Below are 26091 nucleotides of genomic sequence, written 5' to 3' on the forward strand. Positions count from 1 at the left end.
TCTCCCCTTGCTATCTCTCCCCAGCTTCCCACCCCCCACCGTCCCTCCCCTATTTCCCCCCAACTGACCCCAGTGTGTAGTGCTCCCCTCCCTGTGTCCATGTGTTCTCATTGTTCAACACCCACCTATGAGTGAGAACATGCGGTGTTTGATCTTCTGCTCTTCTGTCAGTTTGCTGAGAATGATGGTTTCCAGGTTCATCCATGTCCCTACAAAGGACCCAAACTCATCGTTTTTGATGGTTGCATAATATTCCATGGTGTATATGTGCCACATTTTCCCTATCCAGTCTATCGTCGATGGGTATTTGGTTTGGTTCCAGGTCTTTGCTATTGTAAACAGTGCTGCAATGAACATTCGTGTGCATGTGTCCTTATATTAGAACGATTTGTAATCCTTTGGAGGATTATCTTTCAACATGAGATTTGGGTGGGAACATAGATGTAAACCATATTATTCACTGTGTATAAAATCTGGTCAAATAGAATGAAATAGGGAAATCTGATAAAGCTGTTGTTCTCCAAATCACAGGCTCTACTACTTTTTCTTTTTCTTTCTTTCGTTTTTTTTTTTTTTTTTTTACAACTTCCAATTAGATTTATAGAGGTAAATCTTACATAGTCATTTACTCACCCCACTCTTCTCTAACAAGGCTCTGTTCTCTTTTGCTTTCTATCTTATCTTGTAATACTACCTTGTTTATACTTTCTATTCTTCTTATTTACCTTGTAGTGTTTCTTTATTTTTGTGCATTGCCTTTTCTGCTTAGAATATTCACCTCTCATTGAAAACTGCACAGATCCTGAAATGACTTCAAACTTTATTTCTAACAAGAAGCTTTTCTTGGTTTTCCCAATGCACTGGGGTCTTCAGACCTCTAGGAAAATCTGTTTTCCTCTCCACGCCATTATTTCATCTTGCAACCTAACCCAGGAAAGTATGTAAATCTGATTGGCCAGATTCTAGGATATGGATTGAGCAACTTTTGCTAAGGGTGGTATTACTTTCAATGAAATGTCTAGATACTCCCCTCTCTCCGTTTTCTATTTTTACAGCAAGAGGAGTCTTGGGAATAGCTGAACCTACTTCAGGATCCACTTCTCTTTTGTTTTGAGCCTGTACTTGCGTAATTTTAGATTACGGATTTGAGTTGGCAAGTCTTCAGTGTCTGGCTTAGAAGCAGTGGGAGGTCCTTAGACTTCTGTCTCAAGGCATGCATTCCATTGTCAGTTTATCAGAGCTTCCTTGCATCATGGAAGGTTTTCCAAGACCACTACACAACGGAGAGATACTTGCTGTATTTATGTATGTATGCCATTGCCTGTGTCTCTCTCTTTCTCTTGACAACCTGGTAGATATAGTAACTATGTACCATAATATCCTCTTAATACCACAAAACCCTTACGTTGTTGCAAATACCACTCACTTTCGAAGGGAAAGAAAATTGGTCTGGTGAAGAGCGTGGTATTTGAAGCTAAATTTCCTGGATAAAAATCTAGGCTGTGCCACTAGTAGCTAGGCAATTTAAAGACAATGATCTAACTCTCTGTGTTTTAGTTTCCTCACCTGTATTATGAGGGTGGTTATAAGGTTAGCCTCTTAGGATTATCTTGTAAATTAATTAAAATAATGTTTCCAAGCTACTGAGAGCCAAGCTCAAAACATTATGAACTTTCAGCAGCTGTTAATCATCTTTACTGTTATTTACACCCCTGGGCATATACCTCATAAGTTCATTATCGTCCCCAGTACAGTTTGCCTTGTCATATTTTATTTTGCATATACACATTAATCTTTCCACATTTTCTGATCTGCCTCGAGGCCATTTATTTGTTACTAAAAGGGTCTGAAGTTTATTTTGAAAAGGGTTTATTATAAGAGGAGCTACAGAAGAACAGGCTGTTAATGAAAATGTGCCATTAGCAATTGTGTCATCAGTGTTAGCGTTGTAGAAAGCCTTAAAGTTTATCATGTTCAAAGTATTCATTTTATGTAGATGAGGAAAATAACACCCAGGATGGAGTAGACACTCCCGAGCCCTCCAATCTGCAAAAGAATTACTCAGGCTGTTCAGTTATTAGAATACATCACTGGGGCCATGTTACTTTGCAGTGCAGCATTGGAGAACATTCAAACGCTTTAATCCTCCAGACTGTCACTGGAGAATGTAGAAACTAAAAGTGGCAGTTACCTTTGTATCCAAGACAAGAAGCAGTGTATTAAACTAAATGTCCCTCCAAATGGCTATATTTTCAATTTAATAGGCACTTGTCTTTTGTGTGTTCACTAGAGATCAAGTTCTGCTTTCAGAAGATACCTCATAAGAATTGATAAATACGTTTAGAGACCAGTGCCCTGCCTCCCTACTGAGTAATTAGCTTCACCTCTTTAGGATAAGAACTGCCAGCAAGATTAACATAACGATGTATATGATACAAGAAGTCTAGCCACAGATCATAATGATCATTTTTGTATTTCTCCCAATGCATCTTCTTACATTTTTTTCCCCAATTCACCTGTTAGGTATGGGACTTCTTACATAATTCCCCAACACAAAAGTAAGTGATTTTCCTCGTTACTAATCATATTTAAAATACTTTTAAAATTTACAACTAATTGATATATAAAAAGTGGATCTTAAATTGTTTTTTTTAGTATTCATTAAACACAAACAGTTTTCTTATATATTTTATGGGCTCTTTCCAAATGCCTAACAACCAATGACATTATCTCTTTAATTTTTAGAACAGTATTTTGTTAATCAGGATTTATCTCACAATCAGTAACTAAAACACCACTGAAGGCTTTTTGAAAACTCAATTGACATTAAGTTAATACAGAATATCTCACTAAGCCTCAATACAGTATATACAGTGCTACTGCACAGCGATATTAAACAAGGATGAAGCCTCTCAAAAAAAAAAAAAATGAACAAACCCAAAAGCCAATTTTAAGTCCTTGAAAAATTATTCTCCTTGTATTTAACAGTCTGTCCAGCCACCAGAAGGCAGATTGTAAATTTACTATGACTAAGTATCATGCAAGCTTTATTGTAAGGGATATAATCTTGTATCTTAAAGCATTTATTGTATAGTAGGGGAGATAAGACATGTCTTATGATAATGGTCCTGCAATATAAAGTAAAAACAGCCCCAGGAAATTCACACAAAATGCATTTGCATTCTAAGACAGTAGATAAATACAAGATAATAGTTAGGAATAGGAACTTTGAAGGGGAGGAACAGGAACTTTGGAGGCAAAAAGATAATCAAATCCTACGCGGACCAGTCACCAACTTTGGGAAAATCAAATTGTTCAACTCCTCAGCACCTTTGTTTCCTCACTGTAAAATAGTAACACTGACAGCATGGATGGAGTAAACCAAGTGTCTGGTGCTTTACATACTAAGGGGCATAGAGAGGTGACATTTACATTGGTATTTGAAGAATGAGAAAATTTGGATATACCATAAACATGAGGTATAAGTATCAGTAGAAGGACTTAAGGAAGACACAAATTCAAGCAACTATAGCATTGTGTAGGGGAAGAATATTGGAAACACAGGACTTGTCAAGGGAATATTTAGGCAGAAGACTAAAAAGATAAATTAGGGCCAGAGAACAGAGTGGCATATTGGGACATTCTGTATAATGAAGTAGTTTCCATCTTCCTGCCTGGACGAGGCAGTAAGTATGGTTTTGGTCATGCTTAGGGCGTGTTAGGACACACACTGCCTGGGTTTGCATCCTGGCTTTTTTCACTAGCCGAGTGATTTAGGGAACTTAACTCAACTTCTCTGTATCTTCAAGGGTCTCATCCATAAAATGAAGCTACTGTTAACACAGATGCTTTGCAAAGTCACTCTTCTTCATGGCTTTGTTTCCAATATTGAGCATTTTGGGTTGGATGGAGAAAAATGTGCTCTGAATAATTACCTGCTTCCAGTAATAACAGGTTAAGTCTTCAGACCACATCTTCCATGGAGGACAACTAGAACTATTGGACAAAGTTCTCCTTAAGACCGTTGTAAAGCCAAAAGATAACGAAGAACTACCAGGCCACGATCCAGGAGATGGCAGGTTCTCAGAAGAGCAAGAAAGCTCTGTAAACTCCTTTTATACTGAGAACATTTGCCAGTTCAGAAAAAACAGAGCTAAAGAAAATGCTTGTGTTTGACAGCTCTGGGAACAAGCAAGTAGAAACCCAAGACCATCTTAAGGAGGGCAACTTGATAAACATGACTTTTCTTGCAGGTGTCTGTAGGTGAGGACACACTGAGAAATTCATTCTCCTCTACCTTCCGCCATGAGGCTGGGCTAAGTGTTGCTTTGTATGAGCAGACTGGGGCCATGGAGTGGGTGAGCACAAAGTTAACTTACCTCTGGCAGGCAGGACATTACATGCTGGTTCCCTAGTCAAATTTCAAGTCCAATTTTGTATTACAAACATGACTTCAAAACCCCTTAGCTCTTTAACGCAGTTTAAAATGCTTTCAGAGTATCAGTCTCCAGGCGCTAGACAAAAGGAAATAAACATTCTCTCCAGGAATGCTTCTTTATTCTAGACCCTAGGAAATCCCTGCAAATAATTTTTCAAAGGCAATAATCAGACCATAATTCTAGGTAACCAAACTCTCCAAAAACAGATCTTTAAGAGTAGAAACTGGCAGAAACAATGGCCTTAAGAGGCTGAGTCTCCATGACTTCAGGTAGTAATTTTACCAGATACAGATTTGAAAACAACTACGCTTAGTGATTTTAATGAGAAAAAAAATCCTTAACAAGGTTGAGAGTAACTAAAATGAAGAAGAAATTATAGTGACAATAAAGACTTTTTAAAATTCAAAAAATGCTTGAAGTAGAAACTAAACATGAAATTAAGCTATGCATCCAACAAAGGTCTAATACCCAGCATCTATCAGAAACTTAAACAAGTTTACCAGAAAAAACAACCCTATTAAAAAGTATGCAAAGAACATAAACAGACGCTTCCCAAAAGGAGACATACATGAGACCAACAATCATATATATATATATATATATATATATATATATATATATATAAAACCTCAACATCACTGATCATTAGAGAAATGCAAATTAAAACCACAAAGAGATATCATCTCACACCAGTCAGAATGGCTACTATTAAAAAGTCAAAAAATGATGGATATTGGTGAGGTCGTGGAGAAAAAGGAACACTTACACACTGTTGGTGAGAGTATAGGTTAGTTCAGCCATTGTGAAAGACAATGTGGTGATTCCTCAAAGACCTAAAAACAAATGCCATTTAACCCTGCATTCCATTACGGGGTATACACCCAAAGGAATATAAATAATTCTATTATAAAGACACATGCACACATATGTTCATTGCAGCACTGTTCACAATAGCAAAGACATAGAATCAACCCAACTGCTCATTAGTGATAGAGTAGATAAAGAAAATGTGGTATATATGCACCATAGAATACTATGCAGCCATAAAAAAGAACAAATCATGTCCTTTGCATGGATGGAGCTGGAGGCCATTATCCTTAGCAAACTAACACAGGAACATAAAACCAAATACCACATGTTCTCACTTATAAGTGGGAGCTAAAAGATGAGAACACATTGTCACACAGAGGGAAACACACACTGGCTGATCAAAAGGCGGAGCTGGGGAGGAGGGAAAGGATCAGGAAAAACACCTAATGGATAGTAGGCTTAATACCTAGGTATGAGATTATCTGTACAACAGAACCCCATGACACTTTTTGTAACAAACCTGCACTTGTACTCCTGAACTTAAAAGTTTTAAAAACTCAATGTATCGAATTGACAACAGATTAGAGGCAGCTAAAGAGAGAATGAATGAGAAATAAATGGCAAGAAATTATCTAGAATGCATGGAGAGACAAAAAGAAAATATGGAAGAACGTTAAGGGCTATGTAGCATGCACAGAGAAGTCTAACAACAATTTTCTTAGAGTATGGAGAAGGAAGAAAGAGAGGGAAGAGGAAAGGAGAAATATTTGAAAAGCTAATGGTTTTAACATTCTCTATAGGTCTTGAGAAACATCACAGGTTCAAGAATACCAGTGAATTGAAAAGGACGCACACGAACAGCTTGATCTCTACCATCCTGCCTCCAAATGTGGTAGTTTATTTTTGTGTTCTTTCCTGCTCATGGTTGCTCCCAGTGCTTCTTACCATAGACATCCTCATCCACAGAGAAAAGCCCTCTGTCCACATCCTCATGTGCCTGCTAACCTGCAGTACTGTACTTTCTGTGACCTGACATGCCTCCACATTGCCAGCATTTACCTTGTGCATGTTCTTCCCCCTCTTAGAAATTCCCTCACCATCCCAACAAAGCAAAACAAATAACACATCTGACATACATATAAGGAAGGACTCAGGAGCTTTGAGACTCATTAAAAGGGCTTTTACATATACTGTCTGAAGGCTGGAAGTGAAATTTCTAGTGGGGCAATTTGATATCCTAGAAAAGTCTTAGACTTTGAGTTCAAAGTTCTGATCTGCCACCCATTAGCTGTGCAAACATAAGCAAGAGCCTGAACCTCTCTGTGTCCTGGTTTCCTCACCTATAAAAAGGAGATAACAAGAGTGCCTACAAAATAGATTCCCTCAGCATGTTAAAAAGATGAATGTATGCAAAATCTCCTACCCACTGTCCATCTTAGTCTCCATTCAAGACCTGTGTTCTGTGAGTAAGTGAAATGGGTTCTAGCTGTCACTTTTATTCTAAGGCCAGTTAAGATGCTTGCAGGATTAGTACACAAAGCAATTGTGATTATCAAATGCTCTGAAAACTGTAGCTCTTTTCATTTCCACAAGATAGTTTTCATACTTAAGAACCAGTTCCTAAGTGATATTAGGGGATCAGGGCTTATGGAGATTGAGGGGAATAAAGCTGGTGGTTTGAGAGTGCTCACCTCACCTCTCCACTCTTTGACAGGCCCTCTGCATATGGATGTGCCTGTGGTTACTACCCATACCCAGAGGATGAGGAGTAGAGGATTAGTTCCTGCCATATGTTCTGGGGAATGGGCTTTTTATTTTATTTTCCTTATATGCTCAGAAGTGTCTTCTGTGAAACCCTGTTCTTAAATTTGCTTACCCAAATTGTTAAGTGCTTAAGCCAACTTGGAATTGGGCAAAAGAATAGGGGATGAAGTTTGTGAGTCACTGATTAATAAGTCTGAATTAAGTGGAAGAAAAGAGTGAAGAGATGGTAATAAATGAGGTAACTGTCCAACTTCTTCAAAATCTCTGACATATGGAAAACTCAAATGGAATCTTTGGTACAAAAACAGATCTGAAAAGGTCCAGAGAAACACCTGGTCCAGTCTCCTCCATGTAACACCTTGGAGGGTGAAGGAAGAGTGCCATTTTGCCATCTAAAAAAGCAAACTAGTCTTAGTGAAGATCAGTTTCATTTCTACATGTGGAAGGCTGAACATGACTAGGGAGTTTGGGACAAGGATGTCTTTGGGGGCATAGTTTGATGCCTTTGTTCACAGGGGACATATAGATGGTTTGCTGATGTTTCATGTGGGTTAGAAACAAATTTTGTAGTTTAAAATTTGAACCTAAGAATAAACTCTTTTCCTGTAATTGAACTGGACCCTCACAAGATTCTCTAGAGGAGAATTTTATAAGTATAACTTAAGGATACTTCCTGCCAATTCCTAGATCAATGGAGTGGAGGGGAAGGCCTCTAGCCTAGGGGAGAAGAGAGGTTACGATTTTTGTCTTTCTAGGCAGAGTGGAATGAACAGTAGTACAGGAGGCAGAGCAAGTGAACATCATTCCACAAAACTCAGGTCTACTGAGTTTCAATCATGGCAAAGATAGTGGTTCTGTCCACAAATTGCACATACTGCTATAGCACAGACTGAACTACACACCTTGCTCTATCTGGATGCTAGAGGGCCAAATAGCTCTCTCTCTCTCTTTCTCTCTCCTATTTTTTTTTTTTTTTTTTAAGATTGGGTCTTGCTCTGTCATCCAGGCTGGAGTTCAGTGATACGATTTCAGTTCACTGCAACCTCTATCTCCCTGGTTCAAATGATTCTCCTGCCTCAGCCTCCTGAGTAGCTGGGATTACAGGCGTGTACCACCCTGCCTGGCTAGTTGTGTATTTTTAGCAGAGATGGGGTTTCACCATGTTAGCCAGGCTGGTCTCGAACTCCTGACCTCAATTGATCCACCAGCCTCGGCCTCCCAAAGTACTGGGATTATAGGCATGAGCCACGGTGCCCTGCCAAGAAACATTCCCTTTAATGATGCTGAGAGATGTATCCATCACTTTTCAAGAGAAACCAGTTACTTTAAACCACATATGTACAAATACCCTGAAATCATCTCCAAGCATTATAAGCCAAGCACACTCTTAGATTTAAACATTTGCACCTAAATTTAACCTATCATACGCAGAAATGATTGTGACATTTTGTCCATGATTTCAAGACTAGAGGGGCAGCCGAGTGGAACACTAACGCAAGAAGCCTCTTTACAAGCAGCGCTAATATGGAGCGTCCAGGCCCCATACAAAAGAGACTTCTTCCCATTCCACTACCAACGTAGGCGAAAAGAGAAAATTAGGAAAGCTCTATTTGCTGAATGGTTAGTGCACTAAATATCAAATTTTTGCATAAACTATTTATGAAGCTCAAAACATATAAACACTATTAATCCTAACTTCCCAGAGTAATTAAGGAACTTGTACAAGTTCAAACACATAACAGGTGATAGAACTGAGATTTAACAGAGATCTGTCTTTTTAAAATGTTCATATTCTTTCCACTATACCTGTTTTCAGTGAGAAGTTATTCAGGGTGATGATATCATTGTTCTTGAACCATTAAGACAAAAATGATAACACTTATCTAGAGAGATGCAATCTTCCATTGAGAAGAAAATGTAACTAACCATAGGTGGTGATTATTTGGAAACTGGATCACTGCTCATTTCTTAAATGTATTAGGTATCAACATGTCTTTTTTCCATTCACAAAGTACTTAAGCATAGTACACTGAATTAATTTGTGTGTGTAAGGCTTCAAGCTGATTTTTCGAATTCATGAGAATTTTCATTTTTTCTTTATGAGTACTTTCTGAGGCATCTCCAGAGTCACAACTCAAAGACTATAATGTAGCTATTTTTCTGCATATATCATTGCATAATTTCCAGCTAATGAGCTTTATGAGAATAAAGAAAAGTAGGAAAATGAAAGCAACTCTATTTGTCTTCTTTTGGACAGCTAATGCATAGAGAATGTGTTGATATTTTTTGTTTGACAAATTATCTGGCTCTTTGCATTTGTTTTTATTTTCATTGTTGTTGCCATTATTATTCAAAATACTTCCTACTTCTCTACAAGAAGACAAACATGTTTCATGTCTTTAAAGTATCTTGTAATATCCCTATAGAAAGCAAGGTACAGTTCCTGTCATTTTTTGATGAAGCAGCACAGAGCTGTTAACTAGCTTGCCTTGGTTGGATGGTCAATGTCACAGAAAATTTAGAATCTGGGGGCCCTTCTGAGTTCACTCCTCTTTTCTAGAATTGTGGGAAATTCATAGTATATCCTTGGATGTGCCCTCTCCTGTTAAGAACAACCAAAGATGGATATGGGAAGAACTAGTAGGTGTGCAGTGCATAGCATTTCCATATCCCACACCCGTGTTAAGTTAGACCAGAGGAAGCATAGTACTACAATGATTGATAGACTGTACTAAACATGAAGGCACCTTTCAAAATACACATATGCATATTTTCCAGCCTCCTCTCATACCCTGGCCTCATTGCAACAGACATTTCATAAATGAGGCTCTAGAATCCATGCTTTTACAAATGTACTTAGTATGGCTTTGATATTCAGAAAGGAATATTTGGAAAGTGCTAAATTGTCACTTATTTATCTGATACATACAGAGCCTCTTCAGTATCTCTAATTTCAGCCATCATTATGGAAGTAGGGTAGCTTGGATTTGAATCCTAACTTTACCACTTGCTTACTGTGTCACCTTAGACAAATGACCTAAGATCAGAGTGAGGAAATATCTAACATCTCTGAATTTCATATGAATTGATAATAGATTGTCAAATTAGTGATATTTGGGTGAAAGACCTAAAATGGCATGAAAAGCAAAAAATAATTTTGAGTAGAATTAATAGTTCTTGCTGGTGGAGATGGTAATAAAAGTACTATCGGCTTTCTGATAGTCCACGTCATCTGTACCTGTTTTGTTAGAAAATTCTTACTCATATTGAGCAAACTTTTTATCTTTAGTTTTGAGTAATCAGCATTAGCCTTGCTCTTTTTAATGACCAGTCACTTCTACTGCCTCTAATTCTAAGAGATCACACAAGAACTTGTTAAGGACTCTTCTGTCCCGCTTAACTCTTCTTTCTCTAGAGTTGTTTTCTGTTTCCCTGCCCCCGACCCCCAGATCAGCACCTTCAACAGTTTCCCCAAATGATCCTGGCCTTGGATATGTAGTATCAAACTATGGAAAGATACCCACCTTTGATGTGTGTGTCCTCTCCTCCGTTGGGGATTCCTTCTCTGACACACAGTTAAACAATGTTACCGTAATATTGTAAAACCACAGCTGAAGGTATTGTATTACATTCACCACTTTAGTGTTTCTCAAACTTGAACATGGCTATGAATCCCCTGGGGATCTTATTAAAGATTCTGAGTCAGGAGGTCTGGGATAAGGTTCCATGTTCTTCATTTGTAGCAAGGCATATCCTAAGTGGTAGTGATGCTGCTGCTGGTCTGTGGTGTACACTTTGAGGAAGGGGACGTTTCATCCCTTAACCCATTTACGCCTGAGGTTACAATTTTTTGAATTTATGCAATCGAACCTTGGCGATGACCTTACGCAGTAGGATATAAATAACTCCCACATGCTTAGTGTTCCGGTAATGAAACACTAGGCATAAATGGGTTTAATGTCCTTTTTAACCTGGATTCATATGGTAAATTCTTGCTTTACTTTAGTTCCACAAAAAAAAGTCATCTACGTAGATGGATTTATATAATTTCTACTGTCAGACAGTGACAATTTAACAACTCGATGAGCTTTCCTTTTGGTTTTAGTTGTCAAGAAATTATTGCCCTCCTATCATCTCCTTAACGTTGGTTCCTTCAAAGATCTATAGTGCCAGACTGTTTTAGACGGTTGTTGTCTCTGTTAAATGCCTTCCCTTGAAAGATTTTGTGTTAGGTTATACTGAAATCTCTTTAGCAAAAAGATAGCAGTCACTCAGCATTAACAGTGGCAACCTTCGTGTGTGTCGTGAGGTGCTGGGGTGGGAGCTAATTTTGTCATTCGTGATTTGCTGTCTCCTTGGCCACTCATGTTCCATTTTTGTAAACAGACAAGCTATAAAAAATTGACCCTCATGTCAATTTTTTGAAGAGATGGAAAAAACAACACCTCTTCAATTTCCTAGGCTGTACAGGATTTGAGCTAGGAGTCGCTGTAGAAAAAGGACAGTGTATGGGAGATTCATTTTATTCCAGAGACATGGATAGGGAAGGATGATCTGGAAGTATGTCCTTTATGTCACTTTACTTTCTTTAGATTTTAAAAATATGTTTTAACTAGACTAAAACATATGAAAAATGTATAAACTACAGAAAAACATGTAAGGAGGGAAATTTCCATGTTCCAACCAGTTGGAGACATGAATTGTTAGATATCTTATTTTTTTCCAGAATTTTATTTTTTTTGTGTGGCAACTTAATGAAATGAAAATAACTTATTAGTAGACTGAGGCATATAAAATCACAAGTTTTGTAGGTCAAAAAATTGAATTTTACCAGTTTGACCTACAATGTTTTAAACCATGTAAATTGTGACTTGAAAATGGTTTTAAAGCATGAAAGACTACTGTAAACATTGCCCTGCTCTATAGTCAACTTGTTTAAAAATGGAATTATTATTATGTCAATAAATATTTTACCAGTTCCCTACTGTCAGACAGTAGATTTGTTTCCATTGTTTCATTATTGTAAGCAATGTTTACTAAATTTCTTTATGAAGAACTGCTTGTACATATCCATAAATACTTCCTTAGGAGAATCCCCTACAATTCAATTACTGTGTTAAATGCTTTTGCTGCAATTTAAAATTAATTACTCTAAAATGTACATTATTCATTTACAGAATCTGATGTATTTTATTTCCTTTTAGTTCGATATATGACAAATGGTATTTATTTGCTTTACATTATTATTAAGGTATGTACTTTCCCTGTTTATTTTTTAATTTTATCTTTTGTAAATTGTCTACAATGTGATTTTTGATATATATTACTGGTTCAATTTTTTTTTTATTTTCAAATCATAACTTTTTATTTATGATGTTGGCCTTTTTTCTCTCATTGATGATGCAAATATGCCACTTTTCAGTTACCTTTTGATGTTCTCAAAGTATATTTTTAATCCTATGATTTTAAATTCCTATGCAGCCTATTTTTTATTATTTTCAATTATGGTTTCTGCATCTGGTGCCTAGAATTTCCTCCTATCCTCAAATTATTTAACATGCATTTTCTGTTCTTCTCTTCTAGTTCCTTGTTAACATTTAACTATTCAAATAGTCCAAATTCTTTTAGAATATTATTTGAGACAGATCCAGCTTTATTTTCAGAAATCATTAACTAATTATAAGCATCGTTTATTGAATCCATTAAATTTATTTATTTATTTATTATTTGAGACAGATCTCATTCTCTTGCCTGGGCTGGAGTGCAGTGGCATGATCCCAGCTCACTGCAACCTCCACCTCCTAGGTTCAGGTGGTTCTCCTGCCTTAGCCTCCTGAGTAGCTGGGACCTAGCTAATTTTTATATTTTTAGTAGAGACGGGGTTTCACCGTGTTGTCCAGGCTGGTCTCAAACTCCTGACCTCAGGTGATCTGCCCACCTCCACCTCCAAAGTGCTGGGACTACACTGATAGGAGCCACTGCACCTTGCCCATTCATTAATTGTTGACTTAAAATGTCACATTTATCTTAAACTAAATCATGTTAAATACTTGGGTCAGTTTCTGGAATTTTACTTCTGTTTCATTCATTTGTTTACCTATTCTAATGCCATTACCACAATTTTAAAAACTAAATTGTTATATAAATTTTCAATGACTGGCAATATGTGTCACCCACCACTGTTCCTCTTTGAAAGTTTTCTTGATCATGCTTCCTTATCTGTTCTTTTTATAATCATTTTGTTAGTTTTAAAAAAGCATAATTTCCTTTGAGATTCAGTGAGAATACTGACAAATTTAAAAATTATTTTGGAAAAAATTAAAATATTAGAAATTTCTCACTTAAAAGCATAACTCTTTTTTACTTCTACATTTTTTCTATATCTCTAATTAAATGTTTATTTTCAGTAGATCCTACACATTTCTACTTGTTTACTTCAATACATTTTCTTTTTTTTTTTTGAGTATGATAAAAATAGGGTTTTTGAAAATGACATTTCCAAATTGTTTTCACAAAATCAACCTTTTATTATTTCTTTATAACAAGTCCTCTTTAAAACTCTAGTAAAATTTAATAATTATTTAATAATTTTTTCTTGGGCTCATTATACAAATTATCTTATTCCTAGTATCCCAGGAGTAAATAAAGCTGAGTCCTGCCTTTCCTAATAATTTCTATACTTTTCTTCCATTTATCTTATGATTTTACACAGTCTCAATATAAAACGTATTCAGAACCTTATAGTGATAGCACTGTTTACCCCAGATTTTAGTTGGAATATATAATTTTTCCTTCAGTATAATGTTGACAGATTTTAGACACATTTTTCTTTTCAGGCTAAGGAACTGACACTCTTTACATAGTTTAGCAAGGGCTTTTAGCTATAGCATGTGTTGAATTTGGTCAACTGAATTTCAGCTTCTATTAAGATGATGCTATTTCTCCTTTAGCGTATTTATTGGCAAATTATACTAAAAGGTTTCCTAATATTGTACCATTGGTGCATGTCTGAATAATCCTATGTGTTCATGGTATATTATTCTTTTAAAATGGCATGTGATTAGGTTCATTTTCAATTTATTTAACATTTCTGTATTTTATTAATAGGTGGGATTAATATTCTTTTGTTTTTTATTTTCTTCATTAGGTTTTGTTACTGGTTATGTTAGCCTGCTGAGAATTATTAGGAAGACTTCTTTCTTGTTAATGCTTTGAGCAGGGTATAGGAAATCAAACATCTGTGTACACAGTTTCATCTCCTCTCCACTTTTCATATGTTGTTAACTCCCTGTATCCTCCTTAGAGCCATCTACTTTGAGGGTGTACCTTTGTAATAACACTCATGAAATGGAGGGGACAGTTCTGCTCTCTAATTTTTGTAATTTTCATTTGAACCATGGTAGCTTTCCATATGTTCAGAAGTTTTTCTCTGGTCAGGTGTGGAGGCTTACATCTGTAATCCCAGCACTTTGGGATGCCAAGGCAGGCAAATCACCTAAGGTCAGGAGTTCGAGGCCAGCCTGACCAACAGGGTGAAACCCCGTCTCTAATAAAAAGTATAGGCCGGGCGCGGTGGCTCACGCCTGTAATCCCAGCACTTTGGGAGGCTGAGGAGGGTGGATCACAAGGTCAAGAGATCGAGACCATCCTGGTCAACATGGTGAAACCCCGTCTCTACTAAAAATACAAAAAATCAGCTGGGCTTGGTGGAGCGTGTCTGTAATCCCAGCTACTCAGGAGGCTGAGGCAGGAGAATTGTCTGAACCCAGGAGGCGGAGGTTGCGGTGAGCCGAGATCGCGCCATTGCACTCCAGCCTGGGTAACAAGAGCGAAACTCCGTCTCAAAAAAAAAAAAAAAAAAGTATAATCTTGGTTGGCATGGTGGCACATGCCTGTAGTCTCAGCTACTCAGGAGGCTGAGGCAGGAGAATCACTTAAACCCGGGAGGTGGAGGTTGCGGTGAGCCGATATTGTGCCATTGCACTCCAACTTGGGCAACAAGAGTGAAACTCTGTCTCAAAAAAAACAAAAAGAAAAGAAAAGAAAATTTTTCTCTTTTCTCATCTTTCCAAAGTCAGTATTATGATAAGCTACTTGAAGTTAGGTCTTTTAGGGACTTTGTGGTTCCACCAGATTTAAAAATAAATTAACCAACAGACAAACATTTAACTTTAGTTTTACTTTGGCAGTTCAGACACCCATAGGCCAATGCCGCTAATGTACTCGTAAAGAGGGGAGTAACACTATAAGATATTCCTTCTTTGTATTTGTTGTGATAGCCCAGAATTAACTGGGACTGTGTGTCTCTAACAGATGAGGGGTCTTTCTGGAGAGACTGCTACTTTTGTGCTCATATTATATGGCTAGAAAATAAAATAAACCTCCAGGTGTGGTGGCTCCCACCTGTAATCCCAGCACTTCGGAAGGCCGAGGCAGGTGGATCGTTTGAGGTTAGAAGTTTGAGACCAGCTTAGACAACATGATGAAACCTGTCTACTAAAATGTAAAAATTAGCAGTCCCAGCTACTTGGGTGGCTGAGGAAGGCGAATTACTTGAACCCGGGAGTTGGAGGTTGCCGTCAGCCGAGATCACACCACTGCACTCCAGCCTAGGCAACAGACCAAGACTCCATCTAAAAATAATTAAATTAAATTAAAAATTTTTTAAAAGAATGGAAGAAGTATCTTCTTCCAACTGTTTACCAAATTACTTTTTCATCATCTCTTAACTATACTCAGTGTTAGGTACTGTGCTAAGTACAAGATGAAACCAGATGAATTACGACATAATTTCTGCTCTCAGGTGACTTTAGTTGGTGTTATTCAAGGGCCTTTCACATTTTTTTTTTTTTTTTTTGAGACCGAGTTTCGCTCTTGTTACCCAGTCTGGAGTGCAATGGCGCGATCTCGGCTCCCCGCAACCTCCGCCTCCTGGGTTCAGGCAATTCTCCTGCCTCAGCCTCCTGAGTAGCCGGGATTACAGGCACGTGCCACCATGCCCAGCTAATGTTTTGTATTTTTAGTAGAGACGGAGTTTCACCGTGTTGACCAGGATGGTCTCAATCTCTTGACCTCCTGATCCACCCGCTTTGGCCTCCCAAAGTGCTGGGATTACAGGCGTGAGCCACCGCGCCCGGCCTAACATTCTTAATATAAAATGCGTGCTCCCTCTTTTCCCTCCGCCATGATTGGAAGCTTCCTGAAGCCTCCCCAGAAGCAGAAGCCATTGTGCTTCCTGTATAGCTTGTGGAACGATGAGCCAATTAAACAGCTTTTCTTTATAAATTATCCAGCCTCAGATATTTATTTATAGCAGCACAGGAACAGGTTAATACAGTAACTGAAGCTTACAAAAGTAGATGTTCTCTTCCAAGTCATTTAACTAATATAAAATAGTCCCATAAATCCAGATCTTTAAACTGCTAGTATGCTATTCTTCCCATTCTACTGTTTTTAAAAAGTTATTTGAAAATTTTGGAATCAAATCTTGTATGAAGGTTTCTCACAGGCCATTTCTATTTCTGATCTAGATCCAAAAGCCAAACCTAAAGCAATTCACACCTCTTAGATTCTTCAGAAGAATTAATCAAAGAAAAATTTTATAATACACCTAGAAAATGTGACATTACTGTAGTATTCTATAGGCAGTTCATTCTCTGACCTCAGTTTAAGCTCAGTGCATACCCTAGCACCAGGGGACTAATTGGCCATGTAATTGTTATCCTTGCTAGTAACTGCACAAGCTGTTCTTATTCATATAAGCACCTAATTCTTTTCCAAATTCTTCTTACTTCAATTTGCTTCAATAATATCCTGCAGTACTGGATAATTGCACTTTGTGTAGAGAAGGATTTTCTTTGATCTTCTCTAAATATAGACTCTGCTAATTTCATTTACTGTCCCCTTCTGGCTAGGCAATGGGGCCAAGTAGCAAGGAACGCCTAATTAGATGTCCCGTGGCATTTCATTTAGATGTCTCTGTCATATCACATGACATATAGCTCTCCTCCACTTCCCTTACTAAAGAAACTGACTCTGTCCTCGCCTGGAATCCTCCTTGTTATACTTCCTCAGCCATTCTAATTATTTCTGCTGCAATCCGATAGACCTGATGGCATCGCTGAGATTCAAAGGAAGAATAAATGGAGATAAGATCATTGACTTCAGGCATCTAGAGGGCTGTCCGGAGATGAAGGATGAGATTTATCCTAAGGAGTTTAAAAATTTGCACTAGCAACTGTAGAAGTAGTTGAAAAGATGGACTTGAACTTAATGAACTGTAGAAGTTTATATGCTAAATAGTTATCCACCTGGAAAATGGTGACCTCAGAACAGAACACACTCCCCTTTATGTGAGCCTTCGAAGCTGTTAAACCTTGAGGATCCATCTGTCCTAGTCTTATGTCTGGGTGGTCCTGGGCATGGCAAATTCTTTCAGTTTAGTTTCTTTTGTGTAAATAGATGTGATCACTGAGTTGAGGGACTCTGTATAAACTTCAGTTATCTTAATTCAACTGTCATCTCAGTGGAGGTTGAGCACTAAGAGCAGGATTTAGATATACGTAGGAGGAAAAGTCAAAAATGCTTTGTGATTGTCTTTGGAGCGGGAGAAAGATGTGTCAAACAAAATAATTTCCTTGTTCTTGAGGATCTCACGTTTGTGGGGAAAATCATACCTATGAAGTATCGTTTTATAATATGTTAATTTTTAAAGTGATTATAATATTTAGGAAGTAGGAAAGATCAGGGAAGTCTTCCTAAGGAAGACAATGCTTGAGCTGCATTGTGACCCATGGGTAGCCTTCATAAGCAGGGCAAGAACTTGCTGAGCTAAGGATGATGCTGACAATGATGCTACTGGAAGGAAGGCCCTGTGAGTATTAAGTTGTTCAGATCCTTGGAGTTTTGAACAAAGAACTGAACAAAACAAAATGCACAAAGTAACAAAGGAATGAAACACAGGAACAAAGCAGCAAAAGCAGGGATTTATTAAAGCAAGTAAGCACTCCATGGGGTTGGCGTGAGCCCCAGCAAGAAGCTCAAGGGACCAGTTAAAAAGTTTCCTGGGAGTTAAATACTCCTTTTGAAGTCACTATCGGCTACCAATTATCTGGATGAAGGATTCGGTCCATGGCTAATTAATCGCTGAGGTGAATTGGTGCCCTATGCTGGTGAAGGGATGGCCATCCTTGGTCCCTTGGCCTATGGCCAATCTAAAGCATTCTTCCTTTCCATCTATGATAGAGGTGGGAGGGCTGTAGAGACAGTAACCTTTGAGCCTTTACTACTCTGGTGGGGTGTGGGGATGTGGTTTTTTGTTTGTTTGTTTGGAGAGGGTGTGGTTTAGCTTTTGGGAGTTGGTGTTAATTGGCCTTCGGTTCCCTCCTCCAGAGCCAGGAGTTTTCCTTTTGCTCCAGGTTTGGGAAGTCAGCATGAATCGACCTTAGATTCCCTGCCCCCAGACCTTGGTGTTTTTCCTTGATTTAGCTTTAGGGAGTCAGCACAAATTGGCCTTAGTTTCCCTGCTTCCGGACCCTGTTCTGCTTTAATAACAAAAACAACATTTATTGAGTCATTATTATATCCAAGAAACTGTGTTAGACCAGCAAACTCATGATCTGATTTGACTTCATTTTCAGTATAAAAGAACTGAGGTTCAGAAAAGTTAAGTAACTTTTCCATGATTGCATTTCCAGTGACTCATGGAGGTAGGATTCAGACCCAAGCTTGGCTCTATAAGCCTGTATCTTAGCCCGTTTGGGAAACTGCTTGAGACAGCTACACTTGAACAGATTCTGAGAAATGTGCCAGCCTTTAATGCATGAAAAGTTAAGTTTGCATTGATACGTTTGTTGGGGAAAGGATAAGAGAGGGCAACAGAAAGATAAAAGAAGCAGGCACAGAGAAAGGTAAAGATGCTGGGAAAACTGGAATCAAGGACATCTCATCTTGTAAGAAGAGGTTACAGTTCACCCAAACTCAGTACATGCTCTAGAAAATTGAATGGATGAGGATGTGGGCAAGGAAAGTCCCCACATGAAACTGGTCAGCAGATGTGAAGTTAGCCTCAGGGTGGAGACAGGCTTCATCATACTGGAAACAAACAAGGATAGATTCATGAAAGTGACTTCAGAGGTCTCAGTCTAAGCCACTCTTTCATCATTTTCCTCTCATTAAACAGAACATGGTGTGACTGCAGGAATAAAAGTTGGCCGAAAGAAAGGACAATTCATGGTAAGGTTACAGAGAGCTCAGACACATCTGGCTCAGGTGATGAAGCCTGTCAGAGCATCAGTGAATCTTGAAATAAAAACTTTACAGGTAGGACCTAGGAAAATACTTTTATCTCTTAAAGTACCTCTGCTTTGCACCCTCTTGAACACTTATTTCTGCCTCCTCATCCTGAACATGAAGCAACATAGATGCTCACATGCTGTCTCTATGAAAACTGTCCACCTAAAAGCTTGCCATAGATTGGCTCCAGTTTCTATAAATCATAGTTCAGATTAACTAGAGAAAAAGAATCTGGTTGTCTATAGGTTTTTGGTACAATCGACTATCTGTTTCAGAGGCTGGAAGTGTGAAACATAGGGATAGTTATGTTTGGAGTAGGTAGCATCCTAGAGGAGAAATTATTTTAACAAAGCCACATGGCTAGCGAGGAGCAAAACCCAGATTTGCTATTTTAATCAGGGTCTTTTGCATCCTTCTGAGATTTCCCCAAGGGATTCTAACATTGATACAACAACATAGCGTTAAACGAAAAGAATAGGAAAAAAAAGTGGTAATAATTTGATGCAGTATTTTTCTGCTTCTTTTGACTATTTGAATTTAAAATAACTTTGCAAAAATAGTATAAAACACTCCCTATTCCCCATTCTCACTCCCTACATTCTTAGACTGGGTGTCTTGGCAAGTTTAACTTATCTGTAAGGTCTCTTCCAGAAAACAATCATGCAATGAGTCTAATATAGGCAATATTGGGAGTTTTTTTCTTCCGTTTACTGATATAGCATTAGTACCTGGAAAAGGTAAGAAATGTGCCCTTGGTGCACAATTTGTCTAATCTCAGTTGGTAGCCAAACTGAGACTAGAACATAGGTATCTTAATTCCTAGTCCATTATTAATAGCCAACTTTTTATACATAGGTTCTCATCTCATATGTCAAGTCTGGTTGACTGCTAGAGCAGCCAATACTATTTAACTGAGGAAGCATCAATATTTAACAGAAATGGGTGCTATAATTAATTTGTAATGTCCAGATGGTGTATGTGATTTGAGGATGGTGGCAGGTAGGCTCTGGGCTTACCATCACACACTTGCCTCATATTCTTCTTCTACCTACCTCATTCTGGCTAGGCTACTCCTCAGATAAATGTGTAAAATGTAGTCTAGTCACATGACAACTGTCTTTTCTTCCTTTGGCTTATATTTTGATTTGTAATTTCATTCTCAAAACAGAAGAAGATTGAATATAATTAAATTCATTTTAGCTAAATTGATTGGAATAATTGCACAGTATCTCCATAAACATCTACCTTCCACTGTCCTAATAATAATTGTTTTTCTTGAACTTTTGAAAGTGCATTAGAATTTTAAAAGTACACACAGATTACTAATGGTAATAATCATTTATGTTATATAGGACTTTAATTTTTAAATCATTCCTTTTTTTTTTTTTGAATTTTATGCTGAAAGGAGCCATATAGACCAGTTACCCAATGAGAAAAATGTTTTGTGTATATTCTGTACTTTCTTCCTCTGCAAAGTTTATTTAAATTTAAATAGGCAAAATGAAAGAGAATTGTATCATATAAAATTATCGTTTTACTTCTTAGAACAGCTATTTTGGCCTGTTCTAAGCATAGGCCATTGAATCTTTATTAGAATTCCTGAGGGTACTGCTGTGTAATACCGGAGGCACTGAATCACAAATGTGGAAGTCTGGGTTTTGTGTCAAATTGCGTGACTTTTACAAAACCAAGTCCCTCTCCCCTAAGATACTTCTTATTCCAGACATATCAATCTATGTGTCTTTTAGAGAAAGTTGCATTTGGGGAAAAAAATCTAACTATTGAAACCAGGTTATATTCAAAATCACTTTCTCTCTCAGGTGAGAAAGTTAGATGCAGAGGTGGCAGATAATTTTGGTCTTTTGCCATAGCTCTAATGTGTTGTGGCTGCTCGTCGTGCCATGTTGAGAAAGATTCTGAGGCTCCATATGAACTTCTGCTTATCTATTTGCTTTGATTCTTTCTGGTCAGTTTTCCTGCAGAAGTCTTCTCAATTCCTCTTACTGGAATGTGCTTCTACCATGTTCATGGTGGCAGATGTTTAAATCATAACAACTAATGGGCCTGGTCGCCATCCTACCTACTCTACTCATAATGAGAATGACCATTCCCATACTTCTCTTATTCTCTAGTTCCCTACCCAGTCAGACTCCAAATATCTATCCTTAGTGAATAATCTCAGAAAAATCCCAAAAACATTAAAAAGTGGGTTTTCCATGCTTGCCCTTCTTTGGAACGTGATACCCATGCTAGGAGGCCTGTGAAGGGTTGGAGACCGTGCTTGGTGTAGTGAAATGACACCAGATTACAAATTAAGACACTCTTGTTTGTTCTTGTCCTCATTCAACTTGATTTCCTGTGTGCCTTTGGGAAATACACATTTATCTCCTAATGAAGGGGGTACAGAGAAGGATCATTATTATTTTACACAATTGAAAGGTCAGAGTGGTGGCTGGCACATACCCTCCCTGTTTTGGGAGCAGCCCACACACCTAGTGGTCTTGCTGCCATTTTTCTGCTTAAGTTTTTGTTTCATCCTCTGGTTTCTGGAGTCAACACTATATAGAAAGAGACATTTCAGAACTGCAGGAAAGATACAAATAATTCATTTATAAAAATGGAAACCTTTAGAAGCCATTCATTCGCAGCCTCTCCTCCCTATCCCCCAATTATCCCATCTGTCTGCTAAGCTCCTTCATCCCACATGATCTGTCTTTAAGGTCAAAGACAAATTACTTCCATGTGAATACTCAGAGGCAGAGAAGTGTGTGCCTTGTCAAATTCTATCCTTGTCTCTGACCTGCCCAGAGATCTACAGATTGAATTCTTTAAACTGTGTTAATACCCAAAGAAGGGAAAAACTTTTATTTCAGGTTACTCATTTTCTTTGCTGTTGTTGGAACCATCATCTGTAGACTAAGAATTAAGTGGAAGGGGGCTAAGATTTAGCTAATTATATCAGCTGAATGTACACATGAAGAAATTGAGATTCGTAGATAGGAAGGATTTCCCTAAGATCGGATAATACATTAGTGGCAGAGCTTGGACTGGAACACAGATCTCTAAGTAAGTGTCCATATAAGGTGCATGATCACTCTCATTCAATAAATAGTTTTGAACATTTGGTTGGGGTCAGTGTTTCAGATGCCTATTGTTATAATACATCTGAAATTAATGGCATAAACCATTATTTCACTATGCTCATTGATTATTTGAGTCAATAATTCAGAAAGGGCACCAACAGGCCATCTTTTATCCACACCATGATTTTACAGTTTTCATGGCCTCAGCTAAGATTGCTTGAATGGCTGGAGTCTGGAACACATCTATTTGCAAGATGGATTCTTTACTCACAAATCTGGATGCTGGGCTGGGATGGCTAAGAAACACATCACCTTGTGCTACTTACCGAAGCACTATGTGCAGCCTTCTGGCATAGCATACTGAGTAACTGGACAGTGTTTCAGGGCTCCACGACTGAGCTTTCCCAACAAACAAGTTAGAAGGCACATAGCTTTTTATGACTAACTCTCAAAAGTCACAAAGCACTATATTTGTCAAAGCTTCACCAAATTTAGGAGCAGGAAACATAGATTCCACCTCTCAAAGCAGGGCATATTAAAGAATTTTCAGCCAGATTTTAAGCCTGCCATAGCAAGCTCCCACCTAAGTCAGTGTCTTAGGTAGGGAAACCGTTAAGAAGATTCTTCCCTCCATAGTGGTAATCTTCCCCAAAAGGAGACAAACCTAAACAAACCAAAAATGTACAGACAGAATATAATTTGATTTTGATAAGAGCAATAAGGAAATACATGGGATGATGTGATCAGTGTTTAATAAGGCAGAGTAGAAAACAATGAGGGAAACATAAAAAGATCAAGAAATGGCTTTTCTAAGGAGGTGATATTTAAGCTGAGACTTCAAGGATGAGAATGACTCAACCAAGTAAAGCCAAGAAAAATCACTGTAGATAGAGAGAAAAGTGCAAAGTTTCATATGGTTCAAGAATAGACTTAAGTAAAAGAATGGAAAGAGGCCAGTGTGGCTGGAACAGAAGAAGTGCTGGGAAAGTGTGGTAGAAGATGAGGCTGCAAAGGTGGGTGGCAGGTTATATAGGAACCTCTGTGTTCTGATAAGAAATGCAGCTTCTGACCCATGTGTGACAGGGAATCATTAAAAGATGTTCAAAATGTCTCTGTGACATGAATATGAACAATCAGTGTGGCAATAGTGGTAGTAGGAGACCATTTGGGTAGATATGGTGATGTCTCAAGTAAGAAATGCAGGATACTTGGGCTAAGATTATGTTCAAGGAAAATAGACGAAAAACAGAATATCTTGGACGTAAAGTTTCTAATTATTTTGAAGTGATAAATAATAAAAAGCCAAAAATAACTTTGGGAATTTTGGCCTGACCATTTGGTTTGGGTCAGTGTTACTGTCCTCTACCAAAATAGTTCCATCTTCCATGTTATTACTAATCAATCATTCTTTTGGGTGCAAGAAAGACTATTATCTCAAACCTACTTAAACAAAATTATCCTTATGTCTATAACTGAAAGTTCAGATGCAGGTTATGCTCAATAATGTTACCATGAACTCATTTTTTTTTCCCTGTCTCCATTCTGCCTTCTTCAGGTATTTATTTCATTTATTTATTTCATTTCATTCGGTATTTATTTCATCACTGATAATAATCTTATGGTGACAGTACGGCTGTTAATAATATTTGAGGAAATAAAGATAGCTTGTTGTTTACCTCCAACAGAAAAGAGATAAGATAAATCCACAGACTGAGATAGAAGCCATTCCCCCAAGCAGAGTCAGACCTTCCATTTGGACCAAACAAGATCACCTCTGAATCAGTGTAAGTCAACCCACAAGACAATGGAGTGACGATTTGGACCTATGGGCATCTGTACGTGGAACAGGTGATAAGGCCACTTTCCCTTGAGGCATATAGGAGAAGTATAGCAACCTGAATATGTGTAGAGCTCTGTAAAGAATAAAGAAAGGCAGGTGTGGTGGCTTACACCTGTAATCCCAGCACCTTGGGAGGCCGGGGTGGGAGGATGGCCTGAGGCAAGGAGTTTGAGAACAGTCTGGCCAACATGGCAAAACTCTGCCTCTACTATAAAAAATACAAGAATTAGCTGGGCATAGTGGTGCATGCCTGTAATCTCAGCAACTCAGGAAGCTGAGGCATGAGAATCCCTTGAACCTGGGAAACAGAGGTTGCTGTGAATCTAGACAGTGCCACTGCATTCCAGTCTGGGTGACGGAGTGAGATGCTCTCAAAAAATAAATAAATAATAAAAATAAAGAAGATAAGTGGATTGTGGGTGCTTAATTAAAACAATTAAGAATTCTTACCTAGCCACATCAGGATCTAGAGAGAATAATTATCTTTTTTTCACACACACAAAAAAACGACTCTGCTGTAAAAATTTCAGGTGTTTTTGAAATGGGTTGGAAGGATACAGACCAAACTCTTGATATTGGTCACCTGTGAAGAGTGGCGAAGGGAAAGTAATGAGTATGGGAGGTGGGGTGGGTATCAGTTAAAGGTGACTTGAGCATTTTATATAAACATCCACTTCTCTTTAAAAGGCTTTTAAATAAATATAAGAAGATACTGATTGATTCTGGATTGTGGTATATGGATATCTTGTCTTATTTTTTGTACTTTTCTGTATTTTTTAAATTTCTCAAAACAAATAAGAATGGGAGTGAGGATGGGAATGCTTTATCTGTAGAAGTCATGTTATACTGGATTCATTTTCAATCAAATACTAAATATTTTATAGAAAATATTTCTAAAATTTTATCACAGGTGAGTGAATGGTCTTGCTCTCTAATATGAAATTAATCTTATTTTATTAAAATGTAAAAGGACAGAAAAAAAAATTTCAGGTCTTGTGATTGGCCAGACATCATTTTGATGAGAGACAGTTTGCTGATAGTCAAGCAATTTATAGTCAGAATCTCACCTTAGATAGCCCACTTTATTTCCTCCCAAGAAGCCCAGTGCAGTGGAAAGCAATGCGTTCTAACAGAAAAGGTGTGGTCTTCTAGGAAACTCTTCTGGACTCATACAGGATCAAGCAGTAGAAGATAAAGTTGGAGGGATATGAATGTAGTACTGGGCCGCTCAATGCTCAGAAGACATTATGCTCTAAGGTGATATTTAGGTATTAAAATGTTGTTTCAAGGAGAAAAAAACTCCACAAGTTTTCTAAAATGCCATGAGCATTGCCTTTCAATTTTTCAGAATGTCCATCAATACCTGTTCCCATCATCAATGGGGTCTAAATTAGTAGATTTTTGTGGATGAAATAAAAGTTCTCGGAAGGAGAAACTCTGGCAGAAGGAGGTAGTCATTTCTTTATATTTACCTTGTAAGCTTTTACAACTCCCTGATGCTCCTTCAACAGCCTCATTCTCTGTTTTCCAATATGTTCCATTGATGAAATTATTCATATGGGGTCAGTGTTATTTCTTTGCTTACTGAAGCCATTTATTCATAATCAAGGCACTCTGGTAGTGCTAAAGAATCATGGCTTTGAAGTCAGTCTTGAATTTGAAGTATATCTCATTTACTGTGGAATAGGGCCATCACTTTACACTCTGAGCCTCAGTTTTCCTATCAGAACCTCAACATCCCCACCTTTAATTTTGTCCACCTCTAGAACTATGTGCAGTAAAATAAAATGGCATTTATAAGGCACATGACAAAATACATAGAACATAGCAAGTAATAAGAAAGTAGTAGTTAGAAGATAAA

Source organism: Sapajus apella, unplaced genomic scaffold (assembly GCF_009761245.1).
Source record: "Sapajus apella isolate SASKATOON/1434 unplaced genomic scaffold, GSC_monkey_1.0 scaffold112, whole genome shotgun sequence".
In the NCBI taxonomy this organism is placed as follows: domain Eukaryota; kingdom Metazoa; phylum Chordata; class Mammalia; order Primates; family Cebidae; genus Sapajus; species Sapajus apella.